Here is a 22,529-nt window from a genome sequence, read left to right as displayed (position 1 = left end):
TTCAGTTGCATTTCCAAAGTAAACATCTCTCTTATTTGCAGCCTCTAAATTGCAAGATTGTCGCCACGGTTATTCTTGCTGCTCCTCTGAGCTTTATCACTTCCTCTCCGGATGTGGTTTGCTCTGCTTGTAGGTTTGCCTTCACCTCAAAGGAGCAAAAAATGAATCATTTCAGGGTGCTCTGTGCACCCACATAGCACGATGTTGTCTACCTTTATATGATTCAGCCTAAACTACGTGGAAAGGTTCCTGGTTTAATTGATGTGGTCCCCTGATTGTTGTTGACAACTACAGATACACCGTCCTAGCCATGTGGATGGCAAAAGCAGCCCCATGTATGTCATCTGGGTGGCGTTCAGGTGGTGAAGATGGGAATTGGTTGTGCAGACAAAAGTTTTACCTGAGTCTCTTCCTGTCCTTTGCTCTCCTCTTGTTGATTCTGCGAGGATGTCTCTGGTCTTGAGGCATCCTGTGGCTCATATGGTCACCTGTGACCCTCCAGACTTCTACCACCACCAGGCTCATTCCAGAGGCCACAATGCCAGTGGTTAGAGGGCATCTGCATCTGACCTGTAGGAGGTGAGATACTCTTGGTGTGCCTGGTTGCATGAACACCCTATAGTCCATTGCCCTGTTTATGTGTTTTCTGTCACTGTTGCAGCCACATCCTTCCTGGGAACTGTAGCACAGCCTCCCAGCTGGTGCCCCTGAGTGCCCTTTGGCCTTTCTCCAATCCATTCTCCACAGGCAGCTGGAGCCATCACTTTAAAATGCACAGTTGATTACATCACACCCTTGCTTACTGCCTTTAGTGACTTCCACATACCTCAGAATAAATTGAACTATGCCACGTTCTCCCCTGTCCCCTCCACCACACATGCCTGCCAGCTAATGGTGTCATCTCTGCAGAACACCCTCCAGCTGTGTGCATCAGGCACATGCAGGCCAGGCCCCCTTCAGGACAACTGTGCAGCAGCCATAGGCGCAGCATGGAGCCCAGGGATTCAAAAATGGGGAAGAATTGAGCTTGGTGTCCTTGCCAGTGTCCTATGAGTTTAGGAGTGTGATATTATGAGATATATATTTGGTCTTTGAATCCATTTCCTGACATACACCTCCTAAAACCCTTAGAATCTCCAAAGTGATGTACTTTTAAATGCTGATGAGTTGGCTGATGGCTGGCAGCCCCTAGGTAGCTTCAGGGTGAGGCTGGTCATTGGAGACCAAGGCAGGATTAGAGGGTTGAGATTTTCAGCCTCACCCCGAACTCCAGGGAGGGGAGAAAAGCTGAAGGTTAAGTTGACCATCAATGGCCAATCCCGCCTATGTCACGAAGCTTCCATGAAAACCCAAAAGGACACAGTTCTAAGAGTTTCTAGGTAGCTGAACCCATGGAGGTTCCCGGAGAGAGTCACACTCAGGGAGAGGTGGAAGCTCCGCACCCCTTCCCCCATACCTCGCCTATCCATCTCTTCATCTGTATCCTTTGTAACATCCTTTATGGTAAACCTAAGGGTTTCCCCGAGTTCTGTGAGCCACCCTAGAAAATTAATAAAGAGGGGGTCTTTATCAATTTATAGCTGGTTGTCAGAAGTTCCAGAGGCCTGTACTAGTGACTGATGTCTGAAGGTCAGGGGTGGTCTTGGGGGACTAAGCCCTCAACCCCTGGGATCTGACACTGTCTCCAGGTAGAGAGTGTCAGAACTGAACTGGAGGACCCCCAGTCCATCCCGGTGTCCATGTCCGGGCGGTTTTCTTGGTGGTGGGGAGAAATCCCCACACATTTGGTTGTAGAACACTTCTGTGTTGATTGTTGTGGCGTGGCGTGAGAACAGAAGAAGTGTTGGAGTTTTTCCACCCTCAGTGTTCTCACTTCTGGCTCTACTTCCTCCTAAGGTGTCTGGGGCACAAGTTCTGCTGGATGGCAGCATAACTGGCTTTGGTGTTGATCTATGAGTCACCATTGGGGTGAGATGGGGGAGGCAGACTCACGTATGTGATTGCAGGGCACCAAGAGACCACCTGCCCAACAGATCTTCACTCACTGCCTTACCAAACCTGAAACTACCTTAGCAAAAGCAAGCAAATGTGGCCACTCTAGGGCCCCGACCTGGATTCCTAGCCAGACCAGCCACTGGTGCTATCTGATGCAGCCAGGGTGGTCTCTCTCAACCTCCCCAACCATGCCCATGCCTTCCTGCTCCTCTCTACCTGGGCATGGGCTATGCCCACCTCCAGGAGGTCCACCATGAAGGCATGAGCCCAGTAATATGGAAATGCCTGTTATCAGGGCCTTTAGGGTGTCCCGTGATGGTGGGAAGGGGATGCTAGCATGGGGCCAAGAACAGCAGGAGGTTTCAGGCTACGTTGGAGAAGGACAGAGCTGGGCTCTTAAATTATAAGGCTTTCATCTCAGGCATGAATCTGGTGACATCAGGACATTCTCCAGAGCCCATTGGTACAGGCAGATTAGGGCAGGTTTGAGAGATTCTAGAATCAGATAGATAGTACAGTTTGGCATGTCTAGATAATTGAGCTTAGAAATGAAGCAATCCAGCCCCTCACTTTACAGTTAAGGAAATAGAGGTTCAGAGAGATTCTGAGCTCTTCCTCATCTTACATCTGGAAGAGGCCAGGCCAGGGCTCAGATCCAGGGCCTTTCATGAAGCAGCCAGGGCCACATGCCTAGATCACAGCTGGAAAACTATGCCCTAGCAGGGCTGCTGTTTGCAGCTGTTCAGGCCTTGCCTTGCTTTTTATAGACTGAAGTCTGAGCAACACTGCCTGAGGGTATGCAGTGCACACACTGCACCACTGTCCGGGGAGGCTCTGAGTCAGAGTCAGGGCAAAGGCCTGAGAGCTCCCATCAGACAGAGAGGTCCCATCTCTTGGGCTGAGTATGTGGTGAAAATGGAGGCAGGAGGGTGACTCGGAACCTGGACAGCAGTGATGGGTCCCCATCCATGGACACTGGCATTTAGGGCGGAAGACTGGCATTTGGAAAGGCAGGTAAGAACAGACCACTGCCCTGGAGGAAATTTGGGTCTGGGTATAAAAGCAAAGAGTGGCAAGATGAGGGCCGCTCCCCAGAGTCAAGGGTTCATTTGGTCATGAGGGAGGCCCTTGTTACTGCATCTGGAGTTCAAAGTGCTGCTCACTGAGCCCTTGAGCACCTGGCCAGGACACGACATCCTTCCTCCTAGGCTGTGGGCCACACCAGAGCCCAGCCAGCTGGTGAAACTGAGTCAGGAGCAGAGTCCAGCAGGCTTTTACAGCAGACAGACCCTGGAGCTCAAAGGGCAGGAGCAGGGCATGGACAGGGGCCACAGTCCCTACAAGCAGGCAGATGCCAAGACCTCTCTGGGAGGTGAAGGTTCAGGTAAAGCGAGCTGCCCATCACCTGGGGGTTCGACACTGAATAAAGTATTGACAGAAGTTGCTAATCCCTCGGAGTCACAGGAGTTCAGCTTGCAAGCCATTTGTATGTCACTGTTGTATTTGATTTCGCAAGAACCCCGTGATGAGGTGTTGTCACACGCATGTTACCCACGTGGACTTCACAGGTTACAGGAACTAACAAAATGGGAATTTGAACCTAAGTCCTGGCCTTCCTGGGACGCCTATCCTGCACCACCGCGCCCTCTTCTGGTCACAGAGGGAACTTTTGATGTCTCACCTGGTCGTGGGCCCTAATGTAGGGAACAGAGAGGTGTAGGCACTTGACTCAGGTGATGGTGGAGAAGGGGGGAGGGAGGTGTTGTAATTAGGGCATAGGTGAAACAGGAGCTTCTGGTAAGTAGATCCTGACCGTGGAGAGAGCATCACGTGTCTGACCCTGTAAGCAACATTTTGCCGCAAGAGGGATGGGAGAACAATTCTCCCAGGCAGCTGCCTCCCAGGCTGCATCTCTATGTGTTCCCCACAGGCCGCTTCTCCTGCTGGGACACTTTTCCTCTTCCTTACAGGTGAACCTTTTAGTGTTCAGATGTCCTTTGCCCCGGCAGGCCAAGGAATAAGCCTAGGCCCACAACTCTATTTTCTGTGTTTCTACAGGCCTTATTTCAAATGGTGTTAATTGTAAAGTGTTTTATGATTTTTCTTTCTTTAAAAGCAGCATGGGCTGTGCGCAGTGGCTCACGCCTGTAATCCCAGCACTTTGGGAGGCCAAGGCAGGTGGATCCCCTGAGGTCAAGAGTTCGAGACCAGCCTGGCCAACATGGCGAAACCCCGTCTCTACTAAAAATACAAAAATTAGCCAGTTGTGGTGGCGGGTGCCTATAATCCCAGCTACTCAGGAGGCTGAGGCAGGAGAATCACTTGAAGCCAGGAGGCAGAGGTTGCAGTGAGCCAAGATCATGCCATTGCACTCCAGCCTGGGTGACAGAGCGAGACTCCATCTCAAAAAACAAAACAAAACAAAACAAAAGACAACAAACAAAGTAGCATGTTCTCCTTGCAGGTAATGTGGAAAATGTTTAAAAAAAAATACAGAAGCAAAATAAAAATCACTCTCAATCTAACTCTCAAGATATAGATGATATAAATCCCATTAGCGTTTGCATGCATCTCCTTTCAAATCATAAGTGCACCATTGGATACGTACTTCACTGATCATGCTATATTTGATGTTGTTGAACAGCATTACCTACAGAAGCATTATGAAATGCTCTATAGGCCCTCTTTTGTATAGCCTCATCACATTTCCTTCTGTGGCTTGCCTATAATTTATATAGTCATTCTCCTTTTATTGGCCATTTCTATTCTCTTTAATCTTACTATTATGAACCATGCTATAAGGAAAAGGTGGTTTGTGAATCTTGGTTGCTGGGGTAGAGTCCTGGAAGTGAAATCTTGAGGTCAAAGGATGCAAACAGTTTTAAAGCTCACTATGGTCCTGGCCCCACTGCCTCCCAGATGAGCAGCAGCGGTTTCCCCATGGACAGGTGTGAACGTACCCATTGCTCCTGTTCTGCACTGAACAGCAGGGAAGGTGGGCACAGCCTCTCACTTTTTTTTTCTGAGACAGAGTCTTGCTCTTGTTGCCCAGGCTGGAGTACAGTGGCACGATCTCTGCTCATTGCAACCTCCATGTCCTGGGTTCAAGTGATTCTCTTGCCTCAGCCTCCTGAGTAGCTGGGATTACAAGTGTGCACCACCATACCTGGCTAATTTTTTTTTTTTAATTATTTTTAGTAGAGATGGGCTTTTGCCATGTTGGCCAGGCTGGTCTGGGACCTCAGATGATCCACCGACCTCAGCCTCCCAAAGTGCTGGGATTACAGGCGTCAGCCCCCGCACCGGCTGTTACTTTCGTTTTAATGTGTGCTTATTTGTCAGTCCGGCTGAGCATCTTCTGCAGATGTGGCTGAAGTCTCTGAAGGAGCCCAGTGAACAGCAGTTATTTTTCCTACCCATAGAATCACAATTTCAGAAACAAGGCCGAGGAGGGACAGAAGGGGCTAAAATACTACCTCAATTCTTGATAAAACAAAGGCGGAGGATACAGCCTCCTGTAGATGCCAGCGGGGCCCGCTAGATGAGTTATGAATTCAGCAACAACCCCTCTCTCCATCCCAGGCTGACTTAGCTGGACTGACAGCCGGACAGAGAGCTGGCTCAGCCTTCCTTGGTGTGGGAACTGCCTGGGAGACTCAGCATAAAGGAGCAGAGGAGGATCGCTCCTGCAGGCATGTGGTTCCCAAAACAGAAAAGGGGACAAGTGAGCTGAGAACACAGAGTTTACTTTTCTGAAATGGACTGGCCAGAATTATCTACTTCTCTTAGAGGACAGATAAGGAATGGGCTGCAAAGAGGTGGCAGGTTTGGAAAAATTTACCAATAAGGATGTTTGGAGAGTGGGGATGAAGCATTTCTCTACTGCTTTAATCAACCAACTGTATGTTTCTTCTATTAGTGTTATTTTGCATACAGTCTACTGGTATTGGCATGTAAAAGTGGTTTGTTAAAGGTCTTTTAAAATGTTTCATTTGTCTTTTCCTCTTAAGGTTTTTGAATTATGAGAGTTTTCAATTATTTATTTAGCCACATCTACCATTTTTGACATGCCATTCAATCCTGCAGATCAGCCACCGCTGCCATCGTCTTTATCGTATTTGTGTGAGTTCTCTGTGCCAAGCAATCTGCTAAGAGTAATTGCACATGTATCTTGTCATTACATCCTCACAGCAGTTCCTGTGAGGAGGGAATGATTGCCCAAGACGAGGTTTTGTCAGGTGCAGTGAATCACCAATAACACAGATGAGGTCGTGTCAGGGTGGTCTGACTCTGACTGCCACCCCAGTGGCCACGTCACTCTGGAGTCAAGAATTGTGGCTAGGGGCTCACATACCAGGCCCAAGCATTTGGGAAATAAGAATACTCATTTATTTGGGTTTCTAATTATTATGCCAGGAAATGAGCATGTTACTGCTGGTAATTCTTTGTAAGAACGCTAAGGATTCCAATTTAGGAAAGATAAAAAGCTATGCGAGAGGCTGTGACTCATTTTAATGCTCTGTTTCGAGAAACATCAAAAGCTGCCACAGATTTATCCATCTGCCTAGGAACTCAGCTTTTCCCAGAAGCATTCGCATGCTTGCTACTGTTGGTGGTCCCTTCCCCACATTTTATTGTTTTTTTCAGTTACAAAAGTAAATTGTATTCATTGAAAAAGTTTGAAAACTGTAGTAATATATTTAAAAAATAGTTAATAGCCAGCTACCCCCCTCTCATCAACCTATTAAAATAATAAATAGTAATTCCTGAAATAACTTGAATATTTAATTAAAACTAATAATAAGTGCAACCATTCATACGGCACTTACAAGGTGCTGGGAACATAGCTTAGCTCATTTAATCCTCAAAATACTACACCAAGGTCAGCACTATCCTTATTCTTGTTTCACAAGTGAGGAAACTGAGGCACAGAGAAGTTGATAATCAGGTTCTGCAATTAATGAGTGCCACTGTCGGAATTCCAACACAAAGGCCCAACTGCAGAGCCCAAGATCTTAACTACTCTAATCCTTGTGGGCAAAAATTATGCATATGTAAATGCTCTTTGCTTAAATACAGATGTGGATGAACGTATGTAGGTCAGCCTACCACCCTTTTTCCCTTTTCCTCTTGCTTTTTTTCTTTACAGGAAAATTACTTATTTCACAATATATTTGCATGACTTTACAGCTATAAACATAGAGAATTAAGTTCATCTTTGACAATAGTTGCCTCATGATCCGTGGTCAAATATGCTATATTTAGCCATTTCATTACTCACAGGCATTTAGATTCTTTCCATTTGTTTTCTCTCGAAATCAATGCTGCAATAAACATCCCTATGCACAAAACTGTATATAGTGTGCTTTTTCAATCAATAGAATGATGGCTAATATTGAGATTTCATATTTAAATTTTTTTTTTTTTTTAGATGGAACCTTGCTCTGTCATTCAGGCTGGAGTGCAGTGGTATTATGTCGGCTCACTGCAACCTCCACCTCCAGGTTCAGGTAATTCTCATTCCTCAGCCTCCTGAGTAGCTGGGACTACAGGCATGCACCACCACCCCTGGCTAATTTTTGTACTTTTAGTAGAGACAGAGTTTCACCATGTTGGCCAGGCTGGTCTCAACTTGAACTCCTGAGACCTCGTGATCTGCCTGCCTCGGCCTCCCAAAGTGCTGGGAATACAGGCATGAGCCACCGTGCTCAGCCTGACCTCATCACCTCCTAAAGGTCCCACCTCTCAACACTGTTGCTTTGGAGATTAAGTTGCCAACATATGAACTTCGGGGGACACATTCAAATAGCAGCAGTGATGGAAGGTGGTCATGGGATTGTCTTTATGGGGGAATTAGCCTGTAATACACCGACTTTCACTCAAAGGCACAGGCAAAGCTTTCCTCACTAAATGGATATTAGAGGGCAGGGAAGACAAGAATTCAGATGTGCTGTGATTTCGGCGCCTGTGTGTGCTAATTTAAAATAATACTCCTAAGCACTAAAGTCAATAGCTTATTACTGAGCTCAAACTCCAGGCAGAAAATATTAAGAAGATAATTCTATTCACAGTAGCGACAGAAGCAGAATAGTTAGAAATAAGATAAATAAGAAGTGAACATGACTTACATGAAGAAAACTATGTATAAACTCTGCTGATTAAAAGAAAAACAAAGTAGATATAGATTTGGAAACTAACATGATAAAAAAAAAAAATGTCAGGCCAGGCGTGGTGGCTCATGCCTGTAATCCCAGCACTTTGGGAGGCCGAGGCAGGTAAGATCACTTGAGGTCAGGAGTTTGAGGCCAGCCTGGCCAACATTATGAAACCCTGTCTCTACCAAAAATACAAAACATTAGCCAGGCATAGTGGCGAGCGCCTGAAATCCCAGCTACTTGGATAGCTGAGGCAGGAGAATTATTTGGGAGGCAGAGGTTGCAGTGAGCCAAGATCGCGCCACTACACTCCAGCTTCAGCAACAAGAGAGAAACTCTGTATCAAAAAAAAAATTAATAACGGTTATACTCATCTGTATATTAGATATAATCCTATCAGTATCCCAACGGGATTTTTAAAACTTGACCAAATAATTCTAGGTTTTATTTGTAAGAAAAATACTTGTAGAGGCCAGGCGAGGTGGCTCACATCCGTAATCCCAGCACTTTGGGAGGCCGAGGTGGGTGGATCACCTGAGGTTGGGAGTTCAAGACCAGCCTGACCAACATGGAGAAACTCTACCTCTACTAAAAATACAAAATTAGCCAGGCGTGGTAGTGCAAGCCTGTAATCCCAGCTACTTAGGAGGCTAAGGCAGGAGAGTCACTTGAACCCAGGAGGTAGAGGGTGCAGTGAGCCGAGATTGCACCATTGCATTATAGCCTGGGTAACGAGCAAAACTCTCTCTCAAAAAAGAAAAGAAAAAAAGAAAAAGGAAAATACTTGTAGAATAATCCAGACATTTCTGAAAAAGAAATTATACAAGGTATATTTTTTACAAGGTAAAGAGGTTTAATGAACCTTCTAATATTACAAGGTAAAGAGGTTTAATTAACTCACAGTTGCACATCGCTGAGGAGGACTCACAATCATGGTGGAAGGTGAAGGAAGAGTAAGGCAAGTCTCACACAGCAGCAGGCACGACAGCTTCTGCAGGGGAACTCCCATTTATAAAACCATCGGATCTCACGAGACTTATTCACTACCACGAGAGCAATATGGGGGAACCACCCCCATGATTCAATTATCTCCATCTGGCCCCACCCTCGACACGTGGGGATCATTACAATTCAAGGTGAGATTTGGGTGCGGACACAGCCAAATCCTATCAGTGTGTGTGTTTCTTATTAAACATTAATGTTAATTATAAAGCTAAAAAACATGGATTCAATCCACAAAGTACACTGAATGCCTTCTGTGTGGGAGATGCTGTTCTAGGTCTAAGCAACTTGCAGGCAGAAGCAGGAGATACCCATGAGTGGGTCTGCATCCTCCCTTTTTCCCTGCAGTGGGCACCAGGGAGGCCCATGCCTGAGGAGGCAGCTTTAGTTCTGAGAAGCAGTGAAATTTGGGGTTATCACCACACCATAATCTAATTTATCTTGACCACTATGTACATCAGTACTAGAAATGGGTGCTACTGTAAACAAAAACCCTGAAGGACCTGGCATTGGTGTTGGATCAGCAGTGGGCATCAAGGAGACAGACACTGGAGGCTGCCATCATGGTTCAAGAGGCAGATGGGCACCTAATAAGTTTGTAGTTGTTGTTGGGGAAAGCATGGAAAACAGAACACTAGAAATGACCTGCATTTGACCATCTGTTACAAGAGAGAACAGCTCACGGAGGAACTGGCTAGTTTGCAAACACAAATGCAAGAGAATAGGGAGAACTCAAAAGTTCAAGGTCTTGCTGGGTTGGATCAGCCAGATGCCTCTTCAGCAGAAACACAAAATATGATCAAGAAGAACTTGGAGGAACAGCACCAAGCAAATCCTTCCAGTTGGGTAAAAATCCAGACAAATCTGAAGAAAGCCTCAGAGAAAAGAGCCTAAGTGTGTGGGTTTCCCAACAATGCGAATGTAGCCCCTTCACTTAGGAGAGCTAGATATGGTGTGAGAAAGCCTGAAAAAGAACCCATCCGAGAAGGGTGTGGGAACAGAACTGTGGATGTGAGGACACGCTCTCGGAGACCAATTGGAATCAAATAGATAAGAAGCCTTCAGGCTGGGCTTGGTGGCTCACACCTGTAATCCCAACACTTGGGGGGGCCGAAGGGGTGGATTACTTGAGGTCAGGAGTTCGAGACCAGCCTGGCCAACATGGCAAAATCCTGTCTCTACTACAAATACAAAAATTAGGCTGGGTGCTGTGGCTCACGCCTGTAATCCCAGTACTTTGGGAGGCTGAGGCAGGCAGATCATGAGGTCATGAGTTTCAGACTAGCCTGGCCAACATAGTGAAACCCCATCTCTACTAAAAATACAAAAAATTAGCTGGGCATGGTGGCGGGCACCTGTAATCCCAGCTACTTGGGAGGCTGAGGCAGGAGAATCGCTTGACCCTGGGAGGCAGATGTTGCAGTGAGCCGAGATCGCACCACTGCACTCCAGCCTGGGCAACAGTGCAAGATTCCGTCTCAAAACAAATAAACAAACGAACCAAAAAATTAGCCGGGTGCGGTGGTGCATGCCTCTAGTTCCAGCTGCTCAGGAGGGTGAGGTGGGAGGATCGCTTGAACCTGGGAGGCAGAGGTTGCAGTGAGCTGCAATCACACCATTGAACTCCAGCCTGGGTGACACAGCAAGACTTTGTCTCAAAAAAAAAAAAAAAAAAAAAAGCCTTCAGGCTGTTAAGAAAGGTGTGCATTAAGGCAACCACAGGCCCGTACTAGCAAGGCGTATCTATTCCCAAACCCTTGAACTCCATACTTGCCTCAAGCAGAAAGTGTGCTGAGGACCCTGGAGCCTCCAAGTGGGATCACCGCACTTCAGATGCATGCAAGGAGGATGATGGAAAAGGAAAGGACTCCTAGAGGACAGAGTCAAGGAACAGTGGGCAAGGCAGCTCCCTCAGACGGCGGCATCCAAACCTAATCAAGAATCATTCCTGACCCCCAAGAGCTCTGAAGAGTAGGGGGCCTCACAAGGTCTGCTTGACCTAGAGTTGGAATTCAGAAATCAGTGATGCCTGTGTCTCCCACGCTTTCCTTTCTAAACGGGAGTGTGTTTTGCTGTTATCCTGTCATGATCCTCCACCCATTTTGGATGTCTTTGTAGTTCCTAGATCTCCTGGTCAAAAGATGGTGAAGGCTAAACTTCAGATGTTGTCAACAAGCAGCTTCCTCCTCCGCTGGGATTGCTAAGCTGAGAGAATGCAGAATGGATGCTGGCAGACATCCTTCTAACCAGGTAGAGAGCACCTACCTGCAAAGTGAAGCCAAGTAGACGTCAGAAATCAGAAACAGAGAGAGTCCTGATGGTGCTGAGCACTCTAGCCCCCCCCCCCCCAAGGATCTGGTTGTCACAGTTTTGCTTTCAACTCTATGAGGTGGCAGGATTATCCCCAGCATCTGGAGCTAACACTTCTCTGCTTACTTCAATTTTCTTTGTCCCATATTTTTACCACTTACAGCCAAAGCCCCAACTGAAATAAGGGAAATCGGAATTTAGCTGATCTGTTGTCTTGGTCTTACAGTTTATGGGACGATGAACAGCTTCCACTTGAAATGTGTGCTTAGGAGAAGGTTGTCTTGCTTAGCTAGTGATTCATTGCAAAACACCTGGAGGATCAAGAATCATGTTAACACCTCTCACAGTTCCTATGGATTGGGATTTGGGAAGGGCTTAGCTAGGGGGTTCTGGCTTATCATCACTCATGGACTGTGGATGGTAGATGGAGCAGGAACAGTGGCGGCCACCACAGCTGAGGGTGAGCTTGGCAGTTCTGTCTCCCTCTGTGGTCTTCCAACTTCTTCATGAACCTCTCCGAAGGGTACAGTTTGCTCATCCTCACAGTATGGCAGCCTCAGGAAGGTTGAACTATTGACATGATGCCTTCAGCCATTGGACAAAGTCCTGGTGGCTAAAGATCCTAGATCCTCAACTAACCCCTCTGAACCCATTAATATTACTGTCTGGGGAGCACAGGTCTAATTTTAATTATCATTTTAAAATTCAGGCTTTAAATTGTTTTCTCTCCCATATTCCTGATGCTAGTGAGCCCTGAAGAATCAAGGATTATGATCAAGGTAAAAATCTGTCCCATCTATAGAACAGTCTTGTATTTTGATGCAAATTCCCATTGTTGGATCCTTAAAACATGCTAATAAAGGAGGCAAGGCTGAAATTTCCATGGACTCCTAGCAGGTGACTTTTCCAGGACCTCTCACCTTCTTAGCTCACAAGGTGGAATGAGAGCTCACCTCCAGACTCCAGGCTGGGCGCTCGTGTGGCTAAGAGACTAAACAGACACAAAGGAACGCTGTTTCTCCAGCTGATGGGTCAGTCAATTTGATCACCAAAAGCAATGCTTGGAGCCCATGATTCTAGGAGCTTACACACACTTTTATTACCAGCATCCCAGACAGAAAAATTTTGGAAATGAACTAGAACAGTCAAGAAATGAACAAAAACTGTTGCTGCATTGGTGGGAGGACTCAGGCCCGTACAGCCCTGCCCCAATATGGCAACCTTTTCAAGTTCTTGACCTCTTCCCTGCAGCCTGGGTTCCCTAAACAGGGTGGGGCAGAGAGAGCTTGCCCTTCAGGCACAGGAATCTTTAGTGATTCTAGACACACACTTCAGCCCCCAAGGGTTGCTGACCAACCACCTCTTGCTCCCTCTGAGTCGGCTGGCCTTGTCCATTGAAGCCAGGTAAACCCAGATGGGTGTTTTATGCCATTAGGAAAGACATACTCAGCTTCAGCATCAAGCAACTCCAGCTCCAGGCCCACAGATCTGAGCAGTAAAAAGAGTTTCCAGGGCAGGATCTGGGCACACCTGGGGTTAAGAAGCCACAGAAGCACCTGTGGAAGGGCTTTGTGGTCTTTCCAAAGATCCTTCCTTTGTGTCCCTGTGACGTCTATTTGCTCCAGGAAGAAAATCAGTTACGTCCAATCCAGCCTCCTTGATGCCTATCGTGCTTACCATTAATATGGCTTCTTCTCCTGTTTTCTTCCTTCGGCCTTCACTATATTTAATGGGAAAACCAAATTGGGGGCTGGGGAGAAGAAAAAGCAGAAAAGAGGGAAAATCACATTTCGTTTTTTCTTTTTATCTTTTTTTTCTTTTCTTTTTTCTCTTTTTTTTTTTTTTGAGACAGGGTCTCACTCTGTTACCGAGGCTGGAGTGCAGTGGCACAATCTCAGCTCACTGCAACCTCTGCCTCCCAGGCTCAAGAGATCCTCCTGCGTCAGCTTGCCGGGTAGCTGGGACCACAGGTGTGCACCACCACACCTGGGTAATTTGTATATTTTTAGTAGACACAGGGTTTCACCATGTTGTCCAGTCTGGTCTTGAGCTCCTGGGCTCAAGTGATCCACCTGCCCCGGTCTCCCAAAGTGCTGGGATTATAGGGGTGTGCCACTGCACCCAGCCTGAAAATCACATTTTGGATCAAAATAAGCAAGGGAAAGCAGAAGGTGGGAGAGAGAGCATGGGGAACAAAGGTGAGGTGAGCCTCATGCCCCTGCAACTCCTCCAGCTCCTGCAGAATGGAACAAAAGTACAAGTTTTATCCAGCAAGGCAGTTTGGACAGAAAAATCAATAGAGCCGCACAGGTGACTGCAGGCAGATGATGAGGCAGTACAAGAACAGAAATTATGGGAAAAAAAATCACCCAGGCTTCTCCCTCACCTTTGGGCAAAGCAACTTTGAGCTCCAGTCTTGTTTCTTTTCTTTTCTTTCTTTCTTTCTTTCTTTCTTTCTTTCTTTCTTTCTTTCTTTCTTTCTTTCTTTCTTTCTTTCCTTTCTTTCTTTCTTTCTTCCTTTCCTTTCTTTCTTTCTTTCTTCTTCTTCTTTCTTTCTTTTTTCTTTCTTTCTTTCTTCTTTCTTTCTTTATTTCTTTTTTCCTTCTCCTTTCTTTCTTTCTTTTTTTCATCTTTATCCAGATTAGAATACAAGGAGGAGATGTGTGTGTGTGTGTGTGTGTGTGTGTGTGTGTGTGTGTGTCCTCCATAGCAGCCTGGCTCTTTGCATCCTAGGTATGGAGAATGACTTGGGTCTGAATCTCCAGGGGCCAAGGAGATCCTCGACTGAGACCTAAACCCCAGCAATTAGGCTTGAGATTCAGGATTTAGTAATATGGGGCATTAGTTCTTCCCTGTAGTCTCCTCTAAAAAGCCACCATTAAGGAGGAGCATGAGAACTCCCCGGAATCCCAAGGACAGGCCACCTGTCCAGAGCTCTGCTCCCAGCCCCCAGGCCCCAGCCCCCAGCCAGGGCCCCACAACCCGACCCCGGGAAGAAGGAACAGGCAGCAGACAGGTTTGGCCTGGATACAGTTTTAAACAGATTTTCCTGAGTCTTTCTCTCCCTCTTTCCCTTACTTTTCCAGAGCTCCTTTTAAGTATGGCAACACTTATATGGCAGCTAGGACAAGAGAAACTCAAAGTATTGAACAAAATAGAATGGACTCGCGCAGCCTTGAAGCAGTCTATTGCGCAGCCAATGGACTCCAGATCATCAATAACACTCAGGGATTGGAAGCCTGCATTGGCACAGGTATTGGAGGTTCCCTCGGCTCCGCAGGTGGCCAGATGCTTCACCCTCCACTCCACTGAGGAGGACAAGGCCCCAGAAGCCAACACCCTAGGAGGAGGCAGAGAACCACGATGTCCTAAGTGCCCTGGTACCAGGCATTCTGTACGTGTCATCTCGTGATCTCACTGGAATCCTCTGCCAACCCTGTGATGTAAGGATTATTATACCCATTCTGCAAATGAGAAAACTGAGGCCCAGAAAGGTGAAATAAGTTGCTCAAGGACGAAGTGTCCAGTGGCAGAATTTAGACACACACAGGTGTGGCTCCAAAGGCCATGAGCTGCCCAGTGTGGCTGCTGCTTTTTCACCCTTTCCTACCTTTGACATTCTGTGTCTCGTCCTCTGACTCAGAGGAAGCTGCAGGGACCCTGAAAGTTAGTGTCCACGTTGTGCACTGCACAAATCCAGGGGCTTTATCTGAATCATGATGGTGCCCTCATTTCCACTGCTAATCCTTCCACCTCCGCCCTTCACTCCAGCCCTCCTGCAGGGCCTGGCTGCATCCTCTGCTCTCTCTCTCCCAGCTGCAGAATCAGGCTCCTTAATTCCTTCCAGTCTTAAAGACATTCTTAATCCTTTCCTCTTAACAAATTCCTCAATCTTCCTCTTTTCTTTCACTAAAAAAAAGGACTTCTGCAAAGAAAAGTTGACATTCCTCTTCTTGGTCTCCTATTCTTGACTCTTTGAAATCTGCCTTTGGTTTTCCCCCCTGTAGAAACTCTCTTTCTTCCTTTCTCAGCGAGAACAGCAGTAGTCCAGGTGAGTCACAGTGCTACTTCTCCTTAAATTCTTGCATCCTTGGACTATTGCAGGCACCTCTCTTTTGGGGCAAGAGAGAGAAGAAAGGAGCCCCTGGGCTCCCTCCCCATTTCTCTCTCAGGCACACTCTTTTAAGTGTCTCCTTGCCCTGCTGGAATAGATTTCTCTGGCAATTGTTCTATGTCCTAAGCTGCAGCAGAGGCATACATGAGGATCCCAGCCCTTTTCTTCTCCAGTCTTCAGGGAGGGAGATAGCAGCCCAGCTCTCACCTCCATCAGGAGAAAGCGTGGGAGCAGCAGCCATCCATCAAGAACCAACTCTCCAGGAAGCACATCCTCCTCCTCACTTACCACTCACCTTACTGTGGTTGATTGCGCTGGACTTCTTTAGAAGTTTGGTTGTCAGGCTCCAAGTGTCGGCAGCCCACTTTAGGATGTGGACTCTTTGGAAAGTCCTGTTTTCAGCTGTGTGGTGTCTATTCCTGGGGAACAGGACACATTTCACTCAACCAAGGTGATACTTATACGGGAATCATTCATGTAGTTATCATATGATCTGTTGATAGCATCAGCTGCTTGAGAGAGTAAGCTGCGCCGTAGCACACTTAGTCTCTTACATGTCTCCTACAATGCTATCTTTCATGAAAAAATGCATGGTAAGTGCCAAGGGAAGGCAGCATGGATCCCAGCGGATCAGATCCACTCTGGATTATGTTGGCTTCAATTATGACTCGCTGCACATGTAATGTAATGGTAATGGCAAGAAAAATCATGATGGGCACCAGGAAGCCGAATCTCTGACAGGTATCAGGCAAAGGTTTTATTATCATCATTATTATTGTTAATATTAAGCTTTTTATCTTGGGATAATTGTGGATTTACATGCAGTTGAAAGAAATATCCTACCATAGTAACATGCTTCAAAGCTCTACTATGATTTTTTTTTTTTTTTTCCAAGACGGAGTCTCGCTCTGTTGCCCAGGCTGGAGTGCAGTGGCACGATTTTGGCTCACTGCAACCTCCGTCTCCCGGGTTCAAACAATTCTCCTGCCTCAGCCTCTTGAGTAGCTGGGATTACAGGAATGTGCCACCATGGCTGGCTAATTTTTGCATTTTTAGTAGAGACAGGGTTTTGTCACATTGGCCAGGCTGGTCTCAAACTCCTGACCTCATGATCTGCCCACCTCAGTCTCCCAAAGTGCTGGGATTATAAGCATGAGCCACTGAGCCTGGCCTCTACTATCATATTTTGATCAGGATATTAACAATCCTATGTCATGATCCAGAACATTCGATCACCACAAAGATCCCTCCTGTTGTCTTTTTAGAGCCTTGCCCACTCCTTCCCTCTCCCACCTAATTCCTAACCCCTGGCAGGCGCTACTGTCTTTTATTTTTATCATTTCATCACTTTAGGAATGTTGTATAAAGGGAACCATATAGTACAACTTTTTACATGTGGCTTTTCTCACTCAGTATAATTCTCTGGAGATTTCGTGCAGGCTTTATGGGTAACTGTGGTTCCTTCTTTTTCATTACTGAGTAGTATTCCGTGATGGAGGCACTTAGTGTGTTTAGCCATTCACAATTAAAGGACATCAGTTGTTTCCATTCACACATTGAAGGACATCAGTTGTTTCCAGCAACTTACTATTATGAATAAAGCTGCTATGAACATTAGTGTACAGGTCTGAGTGTGTGCGTGAACAAAAGTCTTCATTTCCCTGAGATAAGGGCAAAAGGATTTTCACCTTCAGTGCAGCGTTGGGGAGAGAGATGTTTAATAGTGCCTGAAAACCAAGAAAAATAACTTCTGAGAAAAAGAAGAAAGAACAGGAAGAACCAAATAATGTGTCAACCTCCTCATGTTGTGATGGTGCAAAAAAAAACCCCACAAAAACCATATTGCTGAGTTCATTTGTATTTCACAGTCTACATCTCAGTATTCTCTTCATCTATGCAGACACAAATGGGAATAAAAATAGTTAGAGAAGCAGAAATACAATCTGTGAAACCTCTACTTTAAGATTAATTTTAAGACACAAAACTGAGAACTCTGCAATTACTGTATCACTTACACTAACAGGAATGACAACAGGGTGGAGTTGTCTGGTCATGCCACTATAAGGAGTGCCTCTGGGTATTAATAGGAGGAGTGATTTACATCAGGGACCTGCCATAAAAGCTGACTCATTCATATGGTTTGGATCCGTGTCCCCACCCAAATCTCACGTTCAATTGTAATCCTCCATGATGGAGGTGGGGTCTGGTGGAAGGTGCTTGAATCATGGGGGTGGATCCTTCATCCATGGTTTAGCACCATCCCTTTGGTGCTGTTCTCCTGAAAGAGTTTTCGTGAGATCTGGTTGTTTAAAAGTGTGTGGCACCTCCCCCTCCTCTCTCCCTCCTGCTCTGGCCATGTAAGATGGGCCAGCTCCCTCTTTGCCTTCCACCATGGTTGTAAGTTTCCTGAGGCCCTCCCAGAAGCCAGGCAGATGTTAGCGTCATGCTTCCTGTATAGCCTGTGGAACTGTGAGCCAATTAAACCTCTTTTCTTTATAAATTACCCAGTCTCAGGTATTTTTTTATAGCAGTTTGAGGACAGACTAATATACTCAGTGATTATGTAGCAGGTATTAAACTCTCAAAGAAAGGGCATCCTTTGAATACAAATTTATTTCATTTATTAAAAAAAGAAATCTTAAGAAAATTTTACTTTTCCATTAATTACATAGGATGATGCCTATAAAAAGATAAGCAAAGGGCCTGCATGTCAACCAAAAGCATAAAATCTCAATCAAAACTTACATTCAAGGCAATGAGCAGAGATTAGTTCCCTACAGAAAACCAAATTTGTTCTTGTGGAGAAAAAACTTGAGAAACAGCCTCAAAACACAGGAGAAAGAATAAAGAAGTAAAAAGATGATAGATAAGATAATATGTGGAAAAATTTTAACAGAAAGCCTAACAATGATCCCAAAGAGGAAAGAAGACAAATGAAGCAGAAACAGTAATTGAATAGAGAAAAGAATTTTTAAAAAACAGCTTTTCAGATCTAGTAAGACTTGAATGCAAAAAGCCATATTGCCAATCAAACTCAACAAACTTAACTGAAAGGTGGCAACATCTAGACTTATCTGACTACATTTTTAAAAAATCAAATGCTAGAACAGAATTTTATAGATGTTCATGGGAAAAAACCCAAACGTGTAATGTGTCAATAAATAAAAATCAGATTAACCACAGAATCCTTTGCAATTTCAACCTGAAGAAAATTAACTTGTTTTGAAAAACAAAAGCAATAATATATAACCTTTAAAAATTTTTATCCAGAAAATTCATAATTGCTATTATACATATAATTTATATTACAAATCCTAAAAGCAGGAGTCTGAAAAGCTTTTTCTTTTTTTTGAAACGGAGTCTCACACTGTCACCCAGGCTGGAGTGCAATGACGTGATCTCAGCTCACTGCAACCTCCCCCTCCCAGGTTCAAGCAATTCTGCTGCCTCAGCTTCCCAAGGAGCTGGGATTACAGGTGCCCACCACCATGCCTGGCTAATTTTTTTGTATTTTTAGTAGAGACAAGGTTTCACTACATTGGTCAAACTGGTCTCAAACTCCTGAACTCGTGATCCACCTGCCTTGGCCTCCCAAAGTGCTGGGATTATAGGCATGAGCCACCGTGCCTGGCCGAAAAGCATTCTTAATGCAAACCTCTCTTGTAATACAATATCATACTGCACTTTCTAAAATAATAACTTGTTTTTTAAGATTCCAGACACAGAATCACATTTAAGAAAGAGGAAGCTTTGTTATAGAATGTTGGATAGGTGATGAGGGTTAATATCAGATAACGTATAGAAAATAGTAATTCCTTTAAATTTTTCACATGAATTTGAAATCATACTTAAATCATAATGATAAGGTGTGGTTACTATCTCAGATAAAATTACAAAGATCGGGTGATATTGGAGTAATAAGTCAAAGCTTTAAAATTCTCATCTTCCATAAAAAAGAAAAATATGTTTGGCTATTCTTGCACCATAAACATTTGTAAACACAGCTTCAATTTTTTTTTTTTGTAAAAGCTATAAAGTAAATACTGGTAAAACTAAAATAGGATTTTTAAATTCCAAGTTCTTAAAGAAGTAAATAAAAATAAAGCACAGGGTTTACAACAACAAAAAAAAAACCAGAGGAAAAGTGGGGAAGGGAGAATGAGAAAATATATACAAGATTAGAAAAGATCTAGTAAAATATCATGGCAGTAAAAGTGCTTTAATCCTCTTATTGAATTCCATAATTTGCACTCTATCAAAAATCATTAACTAGTTTTCTATAAGAAACCCACTTAAAGAGAAATACAGGATTAAACTTTTAAAAACCCTGGACCAAAAACAATAATAACAATAACGAAAAAAAAGACAGACATTGCAAAATTAATATGCAATTAATGAGACAAAGGGTTTTAGGCAGAAAACATAAACCAGAACACAGAGTCAGTTTACAGATAGATGAAAAAGCCATTAATAGCTAAGCTACAACACACAAAAAAATCTGTGCACCAAATAACGTAAGTGTAAAAATTAAGAAAAAAAAATTTTTTTTTTAGTCATACCGGAGTGGGAGACTTTAGTGCTGCTCTAAAGAGCTGTCACCATTCAGTGAAAAATAAAGACCGTATTTGAGCCATAGAGGGAGTGAGGTAAAATAATAGCTATATGCTTCCTTACACCTGGTGCTCCATATGGCTTCAAAGTAAATATTCATTTTGTAAGCACTAAACTTTTGCTTGGGAGGTTTGGGCAAAGGGCCATGGAAAAATGAACTCCGATTCTCCTTGGCCTAATCAGTCACACAGTTTCCCTGGCAGGTGCTCTGTCTGGGGTTCACACAGAATGCCCATGGCTTGCTTACCATTCCTCAGGCACTGATGCACATAGGATCATGCTGGGACACTCTGATCGTGGAGCAGGAGGTGACTGGGATTTGAAAGGACCTTCAGCCACCTCAGAATTTGATGGCTATTTTTGCAGCAGGTCCAGAGGCTTCCTGAAGCTTCTATGCTAGCGTAATTATCACCAACTTAACTACTTTACGTAATTAATCGGTGCCCATTAGGGCCACTGTATGTTTGACCTTGGGGTGAAAATGTGTTTTATTAATTTATGCCTAAAAACTCAGTTGGTCTGAGAGAGTTGGAAATCAATTTTTGGGGGGTGTGGAAAGTAAAGAAACTGTCTTTTTCTCTTAAAATACACAACATAATATATGAATACATTCTTATTGAAGAAGATTCAAGGATACATAAATACACTGAGCAAGAGTCACCTTTCATTTCTCTGCCTAATCCTGTTCATCATCCTATACTTATCCACTGCCAATGTCTTGACTTAACACCTTTTCAAGGTCTTTTCTAGACATATACACATACTTCAAAAAAAAAAAACTTTATTTTTAGATAATTGTAGGTTTACATGCAGTTGTAAGAAACAAATAGAGAGACCCCAGTTGTTACCTGAATGCCTGAATGGTAACATCTTGCCTTTTTTTTTTTTTTTTTTTTGAGACAGAGTCTCACTTTGTTACCTGGGCTGGAGTACAACGTCGCAATCTCGGCTCACTCCAACCTCCACCTCCCAGGTTCAAGGGATTCTCCTGCCTCAGCCTCTGGAGTAGCTGGGATTACAGGCGCCCACCACCATGTCTGGCTAATTTCTTTTTGTATTTTTAGTAGAGACGGGGTTTTGACCTGTTGGTCAAGCTGTCTCCAACTCCTGACCTCAGGTGATCCACCTGCCTTAGCCTCTCAAAGTGCTGGGATTACAGCTGTGAGCCACCATGTCTGGCATCTTGCATAATTTTAATACAGCATAACAACCATGAAATTGACAATGACAATGATGGGGCTCAGGGCACATCACCCCAAAATATGCCTCTTTGGCATAAGGATTATTTTGAGCTGATTATTTTGGGAAAAGGCAGGCACAGGAAAAGCCTTGAAAGCAGAGTTCCTTTTGTAAGGAAATTGATGTCTATAAAGGAAATCTCTATTTGTAAGAGCATCTCCTTCTGTGCACCAGGAAGAGGAGGATGACTACATCACTAGAGACTCTAATCAATGGAGAAGACTTAAATTTGATAACAAACCTTACCCTGGGTTTATGGTGCTCTTCCTGGCCATCTCACCTTAACCAGAACTTTGCCCACATCCTCCTATGTTTCAGCAAGTGATGGTAGTTAAGCCTGAAGACAACTCTTTGAGATCTACTCTAATTTACTCATCCCTCTGGGTATCTCTTACGTATACAGGAGGTATTTGTGTTATTAAACTTGTAACCACCCAGCGGGTTCACCTTGCCTGATGCCTAGACAGAGTTGATTTATCAAGACAGGGGAATTGCAATAGAGAAAGAGTAATTCACGCAGAGGTGGCTGTGCGGGAGACTGGAGTTTTATTATTACTCCAATCAGTCTCCCAGAGCATTCGGGGATCAGAATTTTTAAGGGCAACTTGGTGGGTGGGGGGAAGCCAGTGAGCCAGGAGTGCTGATTGGTTAGGTAGGAGATGAAATCATCGCAAGTCGAAGCTGTTCCCTTGCACTGAGTCAGTTCCCGGGTGGGGGCCACAAGATCAGATAAACCAGTTTATCGATCTGGGTGGGGCCAGCTGATCCATCAAGTGCAGGGTCTGCAAAATATCTCACGCACTGATCTTAGGAGCAGTTTAGGGAGGGTCAGAATCTTGTAGCCTCTAGCTGCATGACTCTTAAACCCTAATTTCTAATCTTGTGGCTAATTTGTTATTCCTACAAAGGCAGTCTAGTCCCCAAGCAAGAAGGTTTGTTCTGGGAAAGGGCTGTTTTTGTCTTTGTTTTAAACTATAAACGAAGTTCCTACCAAAGTTAGTTGAGCCTACGCCCAGGAAGGAACAAGGACAGCTTAAAGGTTAGAAGGAAGATGGAGTCAGTTAGGTTAGATCTCTTTCATGGCCTCAGTCATAATTTTGCAA

The sequence above is a fragment of the Symphalangus syndactylus genome, chromosome 8 (genome assembly GCF_028878055.3).
Source record: "Symphalangus syndactylus isolate Jambi chromosome 8, NHGRI_mSymSyn1-v2.1_pri, whole genome shotgun sequence".
NCBI classification, from domain to species: Eukaryota; Metazoa; Chordata; class Mammalia; order Primates; family Hylobatidae; genus Symphalangus; species Symphalangus syndactylus.
Note: the sequence above shows the minus strand (reverse complement) of the source record.